The 14,898-nt window shown below is 38.4% G+C and overlaps 1 long non-coding RNA gene across 1 annotated transcript in view; it reads left to right on the forward strand.

Annotated features, from left to right (window-relative positions):
- The window catches only part of LOC112580677, a 168,818-nt gene extending 155,074 nt beyond the window's left edge, over positions 1–13,744 (forward strand). The window contains exon 4 of the long non-coding RNA XR_006546592.1: positions 13,444–13,744. This is a non-coding gene — a long non-coding RNA (uncharacterized LOC112580677). The remainder of the gene's footprint in view (positions 1–13,443) is intronic.
- The last annotated feature ends 1,154 nt before the right edge of the window (positions 13,745–14,898 follow it).

Here is a 14,898-nt window from a genome sequence, read left to right on the forward strand (position 1 = left end):
TTTGGAGCCCCCCAGAATAAAGTCTGACACTATTTCCACTGTTTCCCCATCTATTTCCCATGAAGTGATGGGACCAGATGCCATGATCTTCGTTTTCTAAATGTTGAGCTTTAAGCCAACTTTTTCACTCTCCTCTTTCACTTTCATCAATAGGCTTTTTAGTTCCTCTTCACTTTCTGCCATAAGGGTGGTGTCATCTGCATATCTGAGGTTATTGATATTTCTCCTGGCAATCTTGATTCCAGCTTGTGTTTCTTCCAGCCTAGTGTTTCTCATGATGTACTCTGCATAGAAGTTAAATAAACAGGGTGACAATATACAGCCTTGATGTACTCCTTTTCCTATTTTCAACCAGTCTTTTGTTTCGTGTCCAGTTCTAACTGTTGCTTCCTGACCTGCATACAGATTTCTCAAGAGGCAGGTCAGGTGGTCTGGTGTTCCCATCTCTTGAAGAATTTTCCATAGTTTATTGTGATCCATACAGTCAAAGGCTTTGGCATAGTCAATAAAACAGAAATAGATGTTTTTCTGGAACTCTCTCACTTTTTTGATAATCCAGTGGATGTTGGCAATTTGATCTCTGGTTCCTCTGCCTTTTCTAAAACCAGCTTGAACATCTGGAAGTTCATGGTTCACGTATTGCTGAAGCCTGGCTTGGAGAATTTTGAGCATTACTTTAGTAGCATGTGAGTTGAGTGCAATTGTGCGGTAGTTTGAGCATTCTTTGGCATTGCCTTTCTTTGGGATTGGAATGAAAACTGACCTTTTCCAGTCCTGTGGCCACTGCTGAGTTTTCCAAATTTGCTGGCATATTGAGTGCAGCACTTTCACAGCATCATTTCAGGATTTCAACTGGAATTCCATCACCTCCACTAGCTTTGTTCATAGTGATGCTTTCTAAGGCCCACTTGACTTCACATTCCAAGATGTCTGGCTCTAGGTGAGTGATCATACCATTGTGATTATCTGGGTCGTGAAGATCTTTTTTGTACAGTTCTTCTGTGTATTCTTGCCACCTCTTCTTAATATCTTCTGCTTCTGTTAGGTCCGTATCATTTCTGTCCTTTATCGGGCCCATCTTTGCATGAAATGTTCCCTTGCTATCTCTAATTTTCTTGAAGAGATCTCTAGTCTTTCCCATTCTGTTGTTTTCTTAACCCTACCTACATATTAAAAACAATTACCATTTGCTATGCTTGTTACTAATATTTCTTCCAAATCTACCATATTTCTGAATTTTTTGTGGTTCTTACATAGCTAAATAATCTATAATAGTATCTAGGGGTTTCCAAGGTGGCTCTGTGGTGAAAAATCTGCTTGCAACGCAGGAGATGTGGGTTCAATTCCTGGGTTAGGAAGATCCTGTGGAGAAGGAAATGGCAATCCATTCCCGTATTTCTTGCCTAGGAAATCCCATGGACAAAGGAGCCTGGAGAGCTACAGTTCATGGGGTTGCAAAGAATCAGACATGACTTAGTGACTGAACAACAAAAATAGTATTCTGTTGCATATATGTAATGTACTGCATCTTCTTTATCCATTCATCTATTAAAGAGCTCTTGGGTTGCTTCCATGTTTTGGCCACTGTGAATAGCATTGCTATGAACATTGGGGTGCTAATTCTTTTTGAATTAGAGCTTTCATCTTTTCCAGATATATGTCCAAGAGTGGAATTGCTGGGTCATATGATGGTTCTATGTTTAGTTTTTTGAGGAAACTCCATACTGTTTTCCACAATGGTGGTGGGTTAGTTGCTCAGTAGTATCCAACTTCTGTGACCCCATGGATTGTACACTGCCAGGCTCCTCTGTCCATGGGATTTCCCAGGCAAGAATACTGGAGGGGGTTGCCATTTCCTTCTCTGGTGGGTCTTCCTGACCAAGGGATTGAACTATATCTTGGGCATTGCAGGTGGTAGATGTACCAGTTTCCATTCTCACCAACAGTGTACAAGAGCTCTCCTTTTGCCACATCCTCACCAACATTTGTTATTTGTAGACTTTTTGATGGTCATTCTGACAGGTGTGAGGTAATATCTCACTGTTGTTTTGATTTGCATTTCTCTAATAACCTAGTGACTTTGAGCATCTTTTCATGTGTCTGTTAGCCATCTTTGGAAAATGTTTATTATTTAAGTCTTTTGCTAATTTTTGCTTAGATTATTTGTTTTTTCCCTTTGATATTGAGTTGTATGAGCTGTTTATATATTTTAGATATTAATCCCTTGTCAGTCACATCATTTGCAAATACCTTCTCCCAGTCCATAGGTTTTTTTTTTTTTTAAATCAATAGTTTCCTTTGCTGTGCAAAAGGTTTTAAGTTTAAGTAGATCCCATTTGTTTATTTTTGCTTTTATTTTCTTTACTTTAGGAGAATGATCCAAAAAAATATTCTGCAATTTATGTCAAAGAGAGTTCCATTTTGTTTTTCTCTGGTAGTCTTACAGTTTCCAGTCTTATATTTAGGTCTTTAATCCATTTTTGAGATTACTTTTGTATATGGTGGTAGAGACTGTTCTAATTTCATTCTTTTACATGTAGCTGTCTGGTTTTACTAGCACCATTTACTGAAGAGACTGTTTTTTCTCCATTGTGTATTATTGCTTCCTTTGTAATATATTAATTGACCGTAAATGCATGAATTTATCTTTGGACTCTTCTACTTTGTGCCATTGGCCTACAAGTCTGTTTTTGCGCTAGTACCATATTATTCTGATGACTGTAGCTTTATCGTATAGTCTGAAGTCAGGCAATATGGTTCCTTCAGGTCCATTCTTCTTTCTCAAGATTGTTTTGGCTATTTGTGGTCTTCTGTATTCCCATACAAATCTTAAAATTATTTGTTCTAGCTCTGTGAAAAATGATGTTGGTATTTTGATAGGGATTGCATTGAATCTGTAGATTACCTTCAGTAGTATGGGTAAATTTTTTTTCCACTATAGATGGTTAAATTTATTTTGTTAAACATTTTGTTTTATATTAGAGTATAGCCAGTTAACAATATTGTGATAGTTTCAGGTGGACAGCAAAGGGACTCAGCCAAGTGTTATGTTCATTTTAATAATATTAAAATTATTCCAATCTAAGAACACAGGGTATCTTTCCATTTCTTTCTATCACCTTCAATTTCCTTAATCAGTGCTTTATAGTTTTCAGATTATAGATCTTCTATCTCCCTGGTTAAGTTTATTCCTATTATTTTATTCTTTTTGATGCAATTAAAAAATTTTTTTTTTTGGTTTCTGATATTTCAGTGTTATTGTATAGCAATGCTGCAGATTTCTATATATTAATCTTGTATCCTGCAACCTTGCCTAACTCATTTATTAGTTCTAATAGTTTTGGGATTAAAATTTTAAGATTTTATATATCAAGTGTTATGCCATCTCTAGACAGTGATAGTTTTACCTCTTCCATTCCAATTTGAATATTTAAATTCTTTTCTTGTCTATACCTAGGACTTCCAATACTATGTTAAACAGATGTAGTGAGAATAGATATTCTTGTTGTATTCCTGAATTTAGTGGGAAAGCTTTCAGCTTCTCACCATTGCGTATGGTGTTGACTGTAGGTTTGTTGTAAGTGGCCTTTATTATGTTGATATATGTTTCCTCTGTGCTCACTTTCATGAGAGTTTTTATCATGAGTGGATGTTAAAGTGTTAGTTGCTCAGTCATGTCCATCTCTGTGCAACTCTATGAATTATAGTCCACCAGGCTCCTCTGCTCGTGGAATTCTCCAGGCAAGGATACTGGAGTGGGTTGTAATAGTCCCAATCCAGGGATGAATGAGTGGATGTTGAATTTTGTCAAATGCTTTTTCTGCATCTGTTAAGATGATCATGTGATTTTTTTCTTTCCTTTTGTTAATGTGGTATATCACATTGATTGATCTGCATACATTGAACCATCCTTGTGACACTGGAGTAAATCCAACATGACGTGGTGTATGGCCCTTTTTATACATTGTTGGATTCAGTTTGCTATTATTTGGTTGAGGATTTTTGCATCTATATTCATCAAAGATATTGGCCTTTGATTTTCTTTCTTTGTAGTGTTTTAACCTGGTTTCAGAATCAGGATAATGGTGGCCTCATAGGATGAATTTTGGAGAGTTTCCTCCTGTTTCTTTCTATTTTTTTGGAATAGTTTGGGAAGGAGAGGTATTAGTTCTTTATATTAAGTTGATGAAAATGTAATTGCAGTTTCAGACTGTGAATTTTTAATCATTATAACTAGGTTCAAGCATATGTTTATTAATCAAAATAGGAACCATCACAATCAACACATTTTAGCCAATGAGAAATAAGTTTGTTTATTCCTGTAGCATAAAAATCAGTGCTTCAGGATTGAATGAATTCTTGGAAAGCATTTTCTGCCTCCTGTGGTCGTGAAGCGTTTTCCCTGTAAAAAGTTGTCGAGATGCTTGAAGAAGTGGTAGTCAGTTGGTGAGAGGTCAGGTGAATATGGCAGATGATGCAAATCTTGTAGCCCAGTTTGTTCAACTTTTGAAGCGTTGGTTGTGTTACATGTTGTTGGGCATTGTCGTGGAGAATTGGGCCCATTCTGCTGATCAGTACTCAAATTTCTCCAAGCCAGGCTTCAGCAGTACAGGAACTGTGAAATTCCAGATGTTCAAGCTGGATTTAGAAAAGGCAGAGGAACCAGAGATCAAATTGCTAACATCCACTGGATCATCAAAAAAACAAGAGAGTTCCAGAAAAACATCTATTTCTGCTTTATTGACTATGCCAACGTCTTTGACTGTGTGGACCCCAACACACTGTGGAAAATTCTTCAAGAGATGGGAATACCAGAACACCTGACTTGCCTCCTGAGAAATCCGTATACAGGTCAAGAAGCAACAGTTAGAACTGGACATGGAACAATGGACTGGTTCCAAATTGGGCAAGGAGTACATCAAGGCTGTATATTGTCACCCTGCTTGTTTAACTTGTATGCAGAATACACATGCAAAATGCCTGGTTGGATGAAACACAATCTGGAATCAAGATTGCCGGGAGAAATATCAATAACTTCAGATATGCAGATGACACCACCCTTATGACAGAAAGCGAAGAAGAACTAAAGAGTCTCTTGATGAAAGTGAAAGAGGAGAGTGAAAAGTTGGCTTAACGCTCAACATTCAGAAAATGAAGATCATGGCATCTGGTCCCATCACTTCAAGGAAAATCGATGGGGAAACAGTGAGAAGCTTTATTTTTGGGGTCTCCAAAATCACTGAAGATCGTGATTGCAGCCATGAAATTAGCAGATACTTGCTCCTTGGAAGAAAAGCTATGACCACACTAGACAGCATATTAAAAAGCAGAGACATCACTTTGGTCTGTCTAGTCAAAGCTATGGTTTTTCCAGTAGTCATGTATGGAAGTGAGAGTTGAACTATAAAGAAAGCCGAGCACCAAAGAACTGATGCTTTTGAACTGGGAAAGATTGAAGGCGGGAGGAGAAGGGGACGGCAGAGGATAAGATGGTTGGATGGCATCACTGACTCGATGGGCATGTGTTTGAGCAAGCTCTGGGAGTTGGTGATGGATGGGGAAGCCTGGTGTGCTGCAGTCCATGGGGTCGCAAAGAGTTGGACATGACTAAGCAACTGAACTGAACTCTTGATCAATGCCTGCTCTAGGCCTTGCAGTTTTTGGTGCATCTCATCAACTCACTGAGCATACATCTCAGATGTAATGGTTTCTCTGGAATTCAGAAAGCTGTGGTGGGTCAGATGGACCCCAGACCACTGAACAGTGACCATGACCTTTTTTGGGCACAAGTTTGGCTTTGGGAAGTGCTTTGGAGCTTCTTCTCTGTCCAGCCACTGAGCTGGTCATTGCTGGTTGTGGTATAAAATCCCGTTTTCATTGCATGTCACAATCCAATTGAGAAATCATTGTTATTGTGAAGAATAAGAGAAGATGACACTTCAAAATGATTTTTTTTTTTTTTTTGTGGTCAGCTCATGAGGTACCTGCTTCTTGAGCTTTTTCACCTTTCCAATTTGCTTCAAATGCCAAACAACTGTAGACTGGTTGATGTTGAGTTCTTTGGCAGCTTCTTGTGTAGTAGTAAGAGGATCAATTTTGATGATCCTCTGAATTGAGCGTCGTCAACTTCCGATAGCCAGCCACTGTGCTCCTCACCATCAAGGCTCTTGCCTCCTTTGCAAAACTTCTTAAGCCACCGCTGCAGTGTATGTTCATTAACAGTTCCTGGGCCAAATGCATTGTTGATGTTGTGAGTTGTCTCCATTGCTTTACAATCTATTTTTAACTCGAATAAGAAAATCACTTGAATCTGCTTTTTGTCTAATGTTATTTCCATAGTCTAAAATAAATATAAAATAAACCACAAGTAATATCCTTAGCAAAAAAAAAAATTGAGAAATGTACATTAAAATGATGTATAACATAACCACATCTAAAGACTGTATTTCAGTATCAAGCAGTAAAGTTCAACAGTGCAAAATTACAATTACTTTTGCACCAACCTAATATGTTTGATAGAATTTCCCTCTGAAACTATCTGGCCCTGGACTTCTGTTGGTTGGGCGTTTTTGTTTGTTTGTTTTTTAATTAAAAATTTAATTTTATTTCTAGAGATTGGGCTGTTCAAATTCTCTCTTTCTTCTTGAATCAGTCTTGGCTGATTGAATGTTACTAGAAATTTGTCCATTTCTTCTACATTGTCCAGTTTGTTGGCATATAACTGTTCATAGTATTCTCTTGAGATTTTTTTGAATTTCTCTGGTATTGGTTATTATTTCTCATCTTTCATTTCTCATTGTGCTTATTTGGGCCCTCTCTCTTTTTTTCTTTAATACAGAGGGGAAATTGGAGAGAGAGATAGCATTCTTAATCATCTTGGTTAAAATAACTTATTTTTGCAAATTTTACAAAAACCTCTGACCATGTTGCTAGGTCCTTTCCCAAGGCCTTTGAACTTAAGCTTCATAAGTTTACTATTATGCTGTTTGTTCTTTTGCTGACACCCTCCTTGATGTTCTACAAATAGAGTATTAAGCTGACTGTAAGTGTGTGTATGTTTATACCTTTTCTTATTTTCTTGCGATTTTTTGGTCACACTACAGTCTCAGTCCAAATAAGTCAGTTTTGCTTTTCTGACTTCAAATCATTTTTTAAAAAACTCTGGAATCCCAACACAGGAACATTAAACACTATGCCTATAGTAATTTTAGAGTCAATGTCCTGAAAACGAGAAATTCCAATGAAATGATGTGCCACACAACGTCGTTTCCAACACCCTGCACCACCACTTGAGCTTTGCATACATTTCCTCCTTCATTTTCATATATATTATATTTACCATCAATCTTGTGGTAAGTTGCAGAGCAGAGAGATTGGGTGACATGGTTCTCTGAATGGGGAGATCAATCTCTAAATGGTCCTTTCCTGCTCACAGTGAAAAAAATTTGAGAACACAGCATTGCTACTCATCGTTCTGTTAACTGCAGTGGGAACTTCAGCCCTGGTAACAGTAGCAAAACAGTCAGCCAAAGGTCTGAAGAGAAAAACTAATCAAGAGGAAAGTAGAAAAACCACAAAAAGTGATTGTGTGGTAACTTGGGGACGATTTTTTCGATCAGCTTGAATATAAATACAAGAATCCTGGAAATGTCAAAAGAGGGCCTTGGATAAAGGACTCAAAGGCTGGTTTGTCTGTGGGAAAAATGTTTTCATTTATTAATGGCCTGGTTTTTTAAATTTTTCATGTTTCTCATAAGGTTTTTGTCACCTGCACGCAAGGGTTTAGTGAAATATTTTTGAAATATTTTCCATTTTGAAATTGGAAAGCTTATACTGCAGACCCAGGCATTTCTTCTCTGTTCCTCCTGTCCCAGAGATGTCATTATGTCTTCATTCAAACACTGCACTGCCCAGAAGAGAAGCGTGTGTCATGTGTGCCCGTGTGTCTGTTAAACCTTCTCTTATCAAAAGTTGGAGTAGAATACAATGCAAATGTGCACACATGGTTTCCACATTACTGGTTTAACCACATTGCAATTGCAGTAATGAAAAGCAGAATGGGCAGAAGCCCGGGGGCTCTGGGTGTATTTTCCAGCAGGGATTACAAAAATTGGTGGGAAAGAAATAGCTTCATGTACAGAGAAGAGTTTGGAAATAAGGGCATCAAGAGCTTTCTGGGAAGAAATGCAAACCAGATGGAGTAACTCAAGATTAAGAATGGTGATAAAAGGAAAGAAGTAGCTGTTTCTTAACAGCAGTGGGGGGAATGAGTCAATTCTCTGTTACCTAATTGTCAAGATAATAGGAAGGGTGCTGTGCAAACATTAGATTTAGGACTGTGAGGTCCAAGTTAATGGACATCTTCAGATGTGCTTGACTCCACCTTCTGGGCCCTGGCTATTTGCTCAGTGGAAAACCCTTGGCCATCATCATTCTCTTTAACACTGACAGCTGTCCCAGCCTTTCCAGCGTGAGGGCTCTACCTGTATATGACTCCACTATGCTCACCGGGCAGCAACAGCAGCAACCGTGCCTTTCTACCAAGTCCAAGCTCAGAAGAACTGTTGGAAAGTGGCATGGGATCTGACTATGCGAGGGGCTAATTAGAGAGGTTGAGTAACACTAATACACCAGAAGTGTAGGGGAGTTTACATACCCAGAAGTGTAGAGGAACCTTTGGTCTAGTAGAGACAGTAGACAGAAAGAACATGGTGGATGAATTCTCTGCCCTGCTCCCACAATGGACTGTTCATAGATACAGGGGTTCCATGTGATCTCTCTGAAGATTCCTGCATAAAGAAGAAACCAGTTGTGTATTTTGGTGAGGCTGTGGTCAGCTCACTCAGTAAGAGACAGTGATAGACTATAGTCAGTCCTCTGTATCTTTGGGCTCTGCATCTATGGATTCAACCAATTGTAGATCAAAAACAGAAAAAGATAAAATAAATCCCAGAAAGTTTCAAAAGGCAAAACTTAAATTTGCCACACACTTGCAACTATTTACACACTATTTGCAACTACTTACATAGCAAGTACTTTGTATCTATAATACTATTTACATTGCATTTATATTTATTAAGTATTAAAAGTCATCTAGAGATGATTTAAATCATACAAGAGGATATATGTAGGTTATAGTGATGAAGAATTGTTGCTTTCAAACTGTGGTGCTGGATAAGACTCTTGAGAGTCTCTTAGACAGCAAGGAGATCCAACCAGTTCATCCTAAAGGAAATCAGTCCTGAATACTCGTTGGAAGGACTGATGCTGAAGCTCCAATTTGGCCACCTGATGCGAATAACTGACTCATTGGAAAAGATTCTGGGAAAGATTGAGGGCAGGAGGAAAAGGGGGTGACAGAGGATGAGATGGTTGGATGGCATCACTGATTCAATGGACATGAGTTTGAGCGAACTACAGGAGATAGTGAAGAGCAGGGAAGCCTGGTGTGCTGCAGTCCATTGGGTCACAAGTAGTTGGACACAACTAAGTGACTGAATAACAACAAATGTAGGTTATAAGCAAATAATACACCATTTGAGGTAAGAGACTTGAGCATCTAGGGGTTTTGGTATCTGAAGGGGTTCCTGGAACCAATTTCCATGGATACTGAGGAAATGACTGTGCCTTGTATTTGCTTTTCTTCCTTTCTTGCCTCTCTCAGAAATTATGCAGATTTGTGATTATTTTAAATATTGTGCCACTAATTTAGTTATGAGGTGTATATATGGTAGCTTAAAAAGAAGACCATAGGGAATGATTACTGGTTATAAATATTTATAATTTGAGGTATATTTTAAAACCATTACATTGTACAATAGATATGATTTGCTTATGAAATGCTTGAATGTATTCACTTAGTAATACAAGGCAAACTTGATAATAAAATTTTTGTAATTAATTTATTAAACACTCTGAACTTGGCAGAGGCACAAACAAATGGTTTACTTTTTGGGTCTGGTGGCCAATTTTAAAAGCAACATGAAAAGTTTCTCTCATCTTATTACATCTTTCAATAAAAGACCAAATAGAAAGAAGTCCTTTACATATTTCCTGAGTGGTTTCATTATCCTTAATGAGAAAATTTAGAAAGATTACTTCCAGTTTAAAAAAAGACTCATTTTCCTTAAAGAAAAATATAAAAATACCAAAAAGTAGAAAAAAATTTTTGTAGCAATCTAAAACAATATTAACAGCTTAATATTTTAAATGTTTCCTTTCAGACCCTTTTTTTCTTATACAGTGTTGTATTATTCTCTTCCCTCTCTCCAACATTGTGGCATAAACTTTAACATTTTATTTCAAAAAAAACCTTTTATGGTGATTGTAAAAGTAATACTGGTTTGTTGCAGAAAATTTGGTAATATGAGCTCCAAATCTACAACTGAGGAAGAACCATTAGTAATATTGTATTTCCTTTCAAAAATATTCATAAACAAACCTAAGATAATTCTACTTATGTCATGTTTCATCTGTTAACTAATATATTCTGAGCATGTTCTCATATTGCTGATTTATCTCAAAAGTGCAACTTAAATAATTGCATAATTTTCTATAGTGGGTATTGTCCTATTGTCTTCTTAGACGTCTCAGCTCAGTTCAGTCGCTCAGTCGTGTCCGACTCTTTGTGATCCCATGGACTGCAGCGTGCCAGGCCTCCCTGTCCATCAACTCCTGGAGTTTACTCAGACTCATGTCCATTGAGTCGGTGATGCCATCCAACCATCTCATCCTCTGTCATCCCCTTTTCCCACCTTCAATCATCAGGGTCTTTTCAAATGAGTCAGTTCTTCACATCAGGTGGCCAAAGTATTGGAGTTTCAGCCTCAGCATCAGTCCTTCCAGTGAATATTCAGGATTATAAATAATTCTGTGACATGCCTATTCTCCGCCTTTTAAATTGTTTTCTTAGGGTAGATGCCTGTAAGTAAGGTTAGTAAATCAAAGGTGATACATATTTTGAAGGATTTTGACAACTATGTCGCCCCACTGCTTTTCAGAAATGTACTAATCCATGCTTCCATCATAGTGAATGAGACAATTTTCTTTTCTCAGACCACCCCTCCTTATCTTAGTCTCAATTCACTGTTAGTTTCTCTCATGTATCTCACTTCCTTTATTAGTGTAAGGATGTCCTGAGCTTGTTTCAAGGGAGATTTTTTTAGTGAGAAGAGTTGAGATTTAGCTTCTCCTACTATCTTGAGCATCATCTCTAGCAATGGCTTTTGGTATTTCTTTAATTCAATTTCTCATCCCTAAATTCAGAAGCTCCCAAGAACACATCAATTTTCCTTTGCAGCTATAGAATATAGAACTTTGAATACACCTGTGTCTGGCTTGCTGTAATTATAGGAGGCTTTTCAGATTTTACTTTTAATTTTTCTGCTTTTTCAGATGAAATTTTTTTCTATCTTGTTCTCCCCTGATAGCCCCTGGCTACTTTGTTCCAGTCACTGACTTCTTTAGACACTGATTCTGATGCAGTGTAAAGTGATGCGTTCATTCACTAACACAGTAGAAAAACTGAATAGAAGATTAACTAATTTCATTAAGTTCATAATTGCAAACTGTCTGGCTAGACTTACAGGTTTAGTTTCTGACTATGGAGTAGAATTTTCCCCTGTGAGAAACTGGTTCATGTATTCCCCAAGCTCTGGACTCATCGGCGTAGATTCTAACCAACAGGAAGTACTGGTGTTTCATGGAAGAGACTTAGGGACACATTCACGGTTCTCTGTGAGATTTGGTCCTGCCCCTAGGATTTGCAGGCTTGTGTTGGTGAGTCATGGTGGGGGTGACAGTGGAACCTCCTGGACAGACCCTGCGGGCAACAGCCTAATTCAACCTCAGTGAAGTCTGATGGCCATCAAGATAGGTCCTGCCAGTCTACCAGGGCCGCAGAGCCAGAGCTCTTGAGATGGGACCCAGCTTCTCTGTGATGGCATGTCTTTTGTTTTCCCATAGGCTTTCCTATGTCTCCACAAGACATGCAACAAGATAGTTTCTTGGTGATTTCCACCTCAAATTTGTTATGAGTCTGATACCTGAAGCTGAGAAGGCACTGCATTGTTGTTAGCAATGCAATGCTTCAGATCTTTAGAACTGAGGCCACAGAACTCATTTTGGGAGGCAAACTCATTTTGCCTGTGGCTGTAGTCACATGACTCTCACATGTGGTGGGCAGCCCAGAAGAGACCAAGGCAGGGGTGGGTGAATGCCCCAGGACCTACCCTTCTGATATTCCATGGGATGGGCTCTCCTTCCCATCTGCTCTCTTGTGAGTACTAGACCCACACAACTGGTCTCCAACATGCTGTTGATATAAGAATATGTTTGAATAAGCAATCTGCAGTTTGGAGATTTAATGAATTTGACCAAACCTCTAGCCTTAGCTCCTTGTGCCAAGGCTTTCCACGAGTTAAGTGTGTTAAGACCTTGCCCTGGTTGCATGGTTGTAATGCCATCTTTGAAAAGTTTCCAAAGCCCAGCTAGACTATACTTGTTTTTTTGCTTACATCAGCTAGACTAGAGAAGAAGATGGTGAAAGCATACTTCTTTCTTTTGCTCAAAGAAGAAGGACAGATTTGGATCTAATGTTAGCTAAGTAAGAGGTAAGGGATGAGGATTAGGGCAAGGGGCCAAGAGGTCTTGAATCAGGGTTCTTAATTCTTCTACTGCTATTTTGAGTCTACTCTCCTCTCAAGTCCATACAGGCAAAGCAATGGGACGATTAAATAAGGGCCCACAAAAATCCTAACAGTGTACATAGTCCAAAGGGAATACTTAGTTTCAACACTGAAACAATTATTATTTTCAATTTCTCTACATTGCTCCCTTCTTCTTTTCCCTAGTATATGCAGCGTAAAACTCACTTCAAAATCACCTGAATAAACATCAGTGTTAATGCCTCCGGTGAAGCAATCCTGTGGGTAGCTGGATTGGAATTAGAAGCCAAGTGAGTCTAATAGGAAGGGAAAAACTGAAAAAGTTGAAATTTGAAATGGGGCACAATTTGGATCAGAGTATAATGCTCTGGTGGGTATCAGATTGGATAATACCGAAAAGAAGACAGAGGGAAAGAAAGAAAATATTTAAAAATAAATTAATTGCAGCCACATACAAATCCTTCAGCAAAATTAGAAGCAGCCTGAGCCAAGACAGCATAACACCACTCTAAATTAATAGACTATATTCAACTTAATGGCTATGAAAGCCAAGGAAGCAATACAATGGTGAGTCATTTAAAATGAAATGTACTTTTTTGTGTGTGAAACAAAAAAAGGAGAACAAAAGGATTGAAAGACTAAAATGAAAATAAAAGTTTAAATATGTAGATCCGAAGTCCAGAGGAGACTAGAAGCATTCCAAAGTAAGACAAAATGAATAGTGAGAAATAAGATTATACTTAACAAAGAAATGATCTCTTTCTTTGTTTTATTTTAGGCTTCACAAAGAAACATAAAAGACAAGTACCAGAGAAAGACATGATTCTGTGGAATAAAAAGATGAAAACCAGCCATGACCACATGAAAATAAAAGAAGATAAAGATCATTTCTTGAACAATACCTTCACATCACCAGAGCTGGGGAAAGTGGAAAGAGACAGAAAACTGGTAATTATTGCCAAGAGACTTCATGCATGCATTTACACCGTGATTATTGATTTTTAAGTTTGCAAGTAATCTCATGAGCACATTTTTGTTGCAATAATTGTAATAATGCATTAAAGTCCCTGTTGGCCCCACCCAAAGGCGTTTTTCTTCCTAAAGTATTTTTCAAAAAAAAAAATGTAATAGAAGTAACAAATCTAGACAATCATCTTTTTCTCAGTAAGAAAAATACAGGCTAGCTGGTCCTTTCCACTCTTCTTTTGTATTAAATTTTGAAAGATGTATTTAGTTTTGGCTGCACTCGGGCTCTGTTGCTTCCTCTAGTTGCGGTGTGTGGGCCTCTCATTGCTGTGGCTTATCTCGTGGAGCATGGGCTCGAGGGTGTGAGGCTTCCGTATTTGCGGCGTGTGGGCTCAGTAGTTGTGGGTCATGGGCTTAACTTCTCTGAGGCACGTGGAATCTTCCTGGCCCAGGGATCAAACCTGTGTCCCCTGCATTGGCAGGTGAATTCTTAACCACCGGACCACCAAGGAAGTCCCCTTGCTACTCTTCTTCTGTTCACTTTTGATCATCAGGCAACTTTACTTTGAATATAACATTTCTAGTATTTCTATTTCCCTTTTTACTTTTGTGGCACTAAAATGTTCTTGAAATTAAAATGTTCCACCCTTGCCCACTCTTCAAATCCCCATCTGTGCTCTTCTGAGCACAAGGCCCACACAGCTGGTCTCAGAAATGGTCACATCCAGGTTGACATAAGAATATGTTCAAGTAAGCAGTCTGTAGTTTGGAGACTCAATTCCCAAAACACCTAAAAAGTACCAGGTAGTATTTCTAGGACCTGAAGAGAAAGGCAAACATGACAGGGTCCCAGCCTTTAAGAAAATCCTGGCATAACACTAGAGAAAACTCATAATATTCTAATCCAGCAGAAGCTAGAATCAAAATGGTTAATGCCCAGGCCCCAGAGTTATGCAGATCTGGGTTTGAATGGCAGCTCTGTTACCCATTGTTTGTATGGTCTTTAGAAGTTGATCTAAATTTGCAGTTTGTGTCATGTTTTGCCTTTTCATGCTCCTTGGCCACCACCCTATCCTTTATGGCAACAGATCCTATCTCTCTGACCACAGAGGTCGACCCAGGACAAAGCAGTCACTGTGTTTATCACTCCTGGCTGCAGTAATTGGTTCAGAGCTGAACACATGATCTAATTTAGGTCAATTAGAGTCCTTTTCTGAGATTTTTTTCTATCTGGAGCAAGAAGAGAAGAACTATCTTTTCTTTTCTT

This window comes from Bubalus bubalis, chromosome 19, assembly GCF_019923935.1.
Source record: "Bubalus bubalis isolate 160015118507 breed Murrah chromosome 19, NDDB_SH_1, whole genome shotgun sequence".
In the NCBI taxonomy this organism is placed as follows: Eukaryota; Metazoa; Chordata; class Mammalia; order Artiodactyla; family Bovidae; genus Bubalus; species Bubalus bubalis.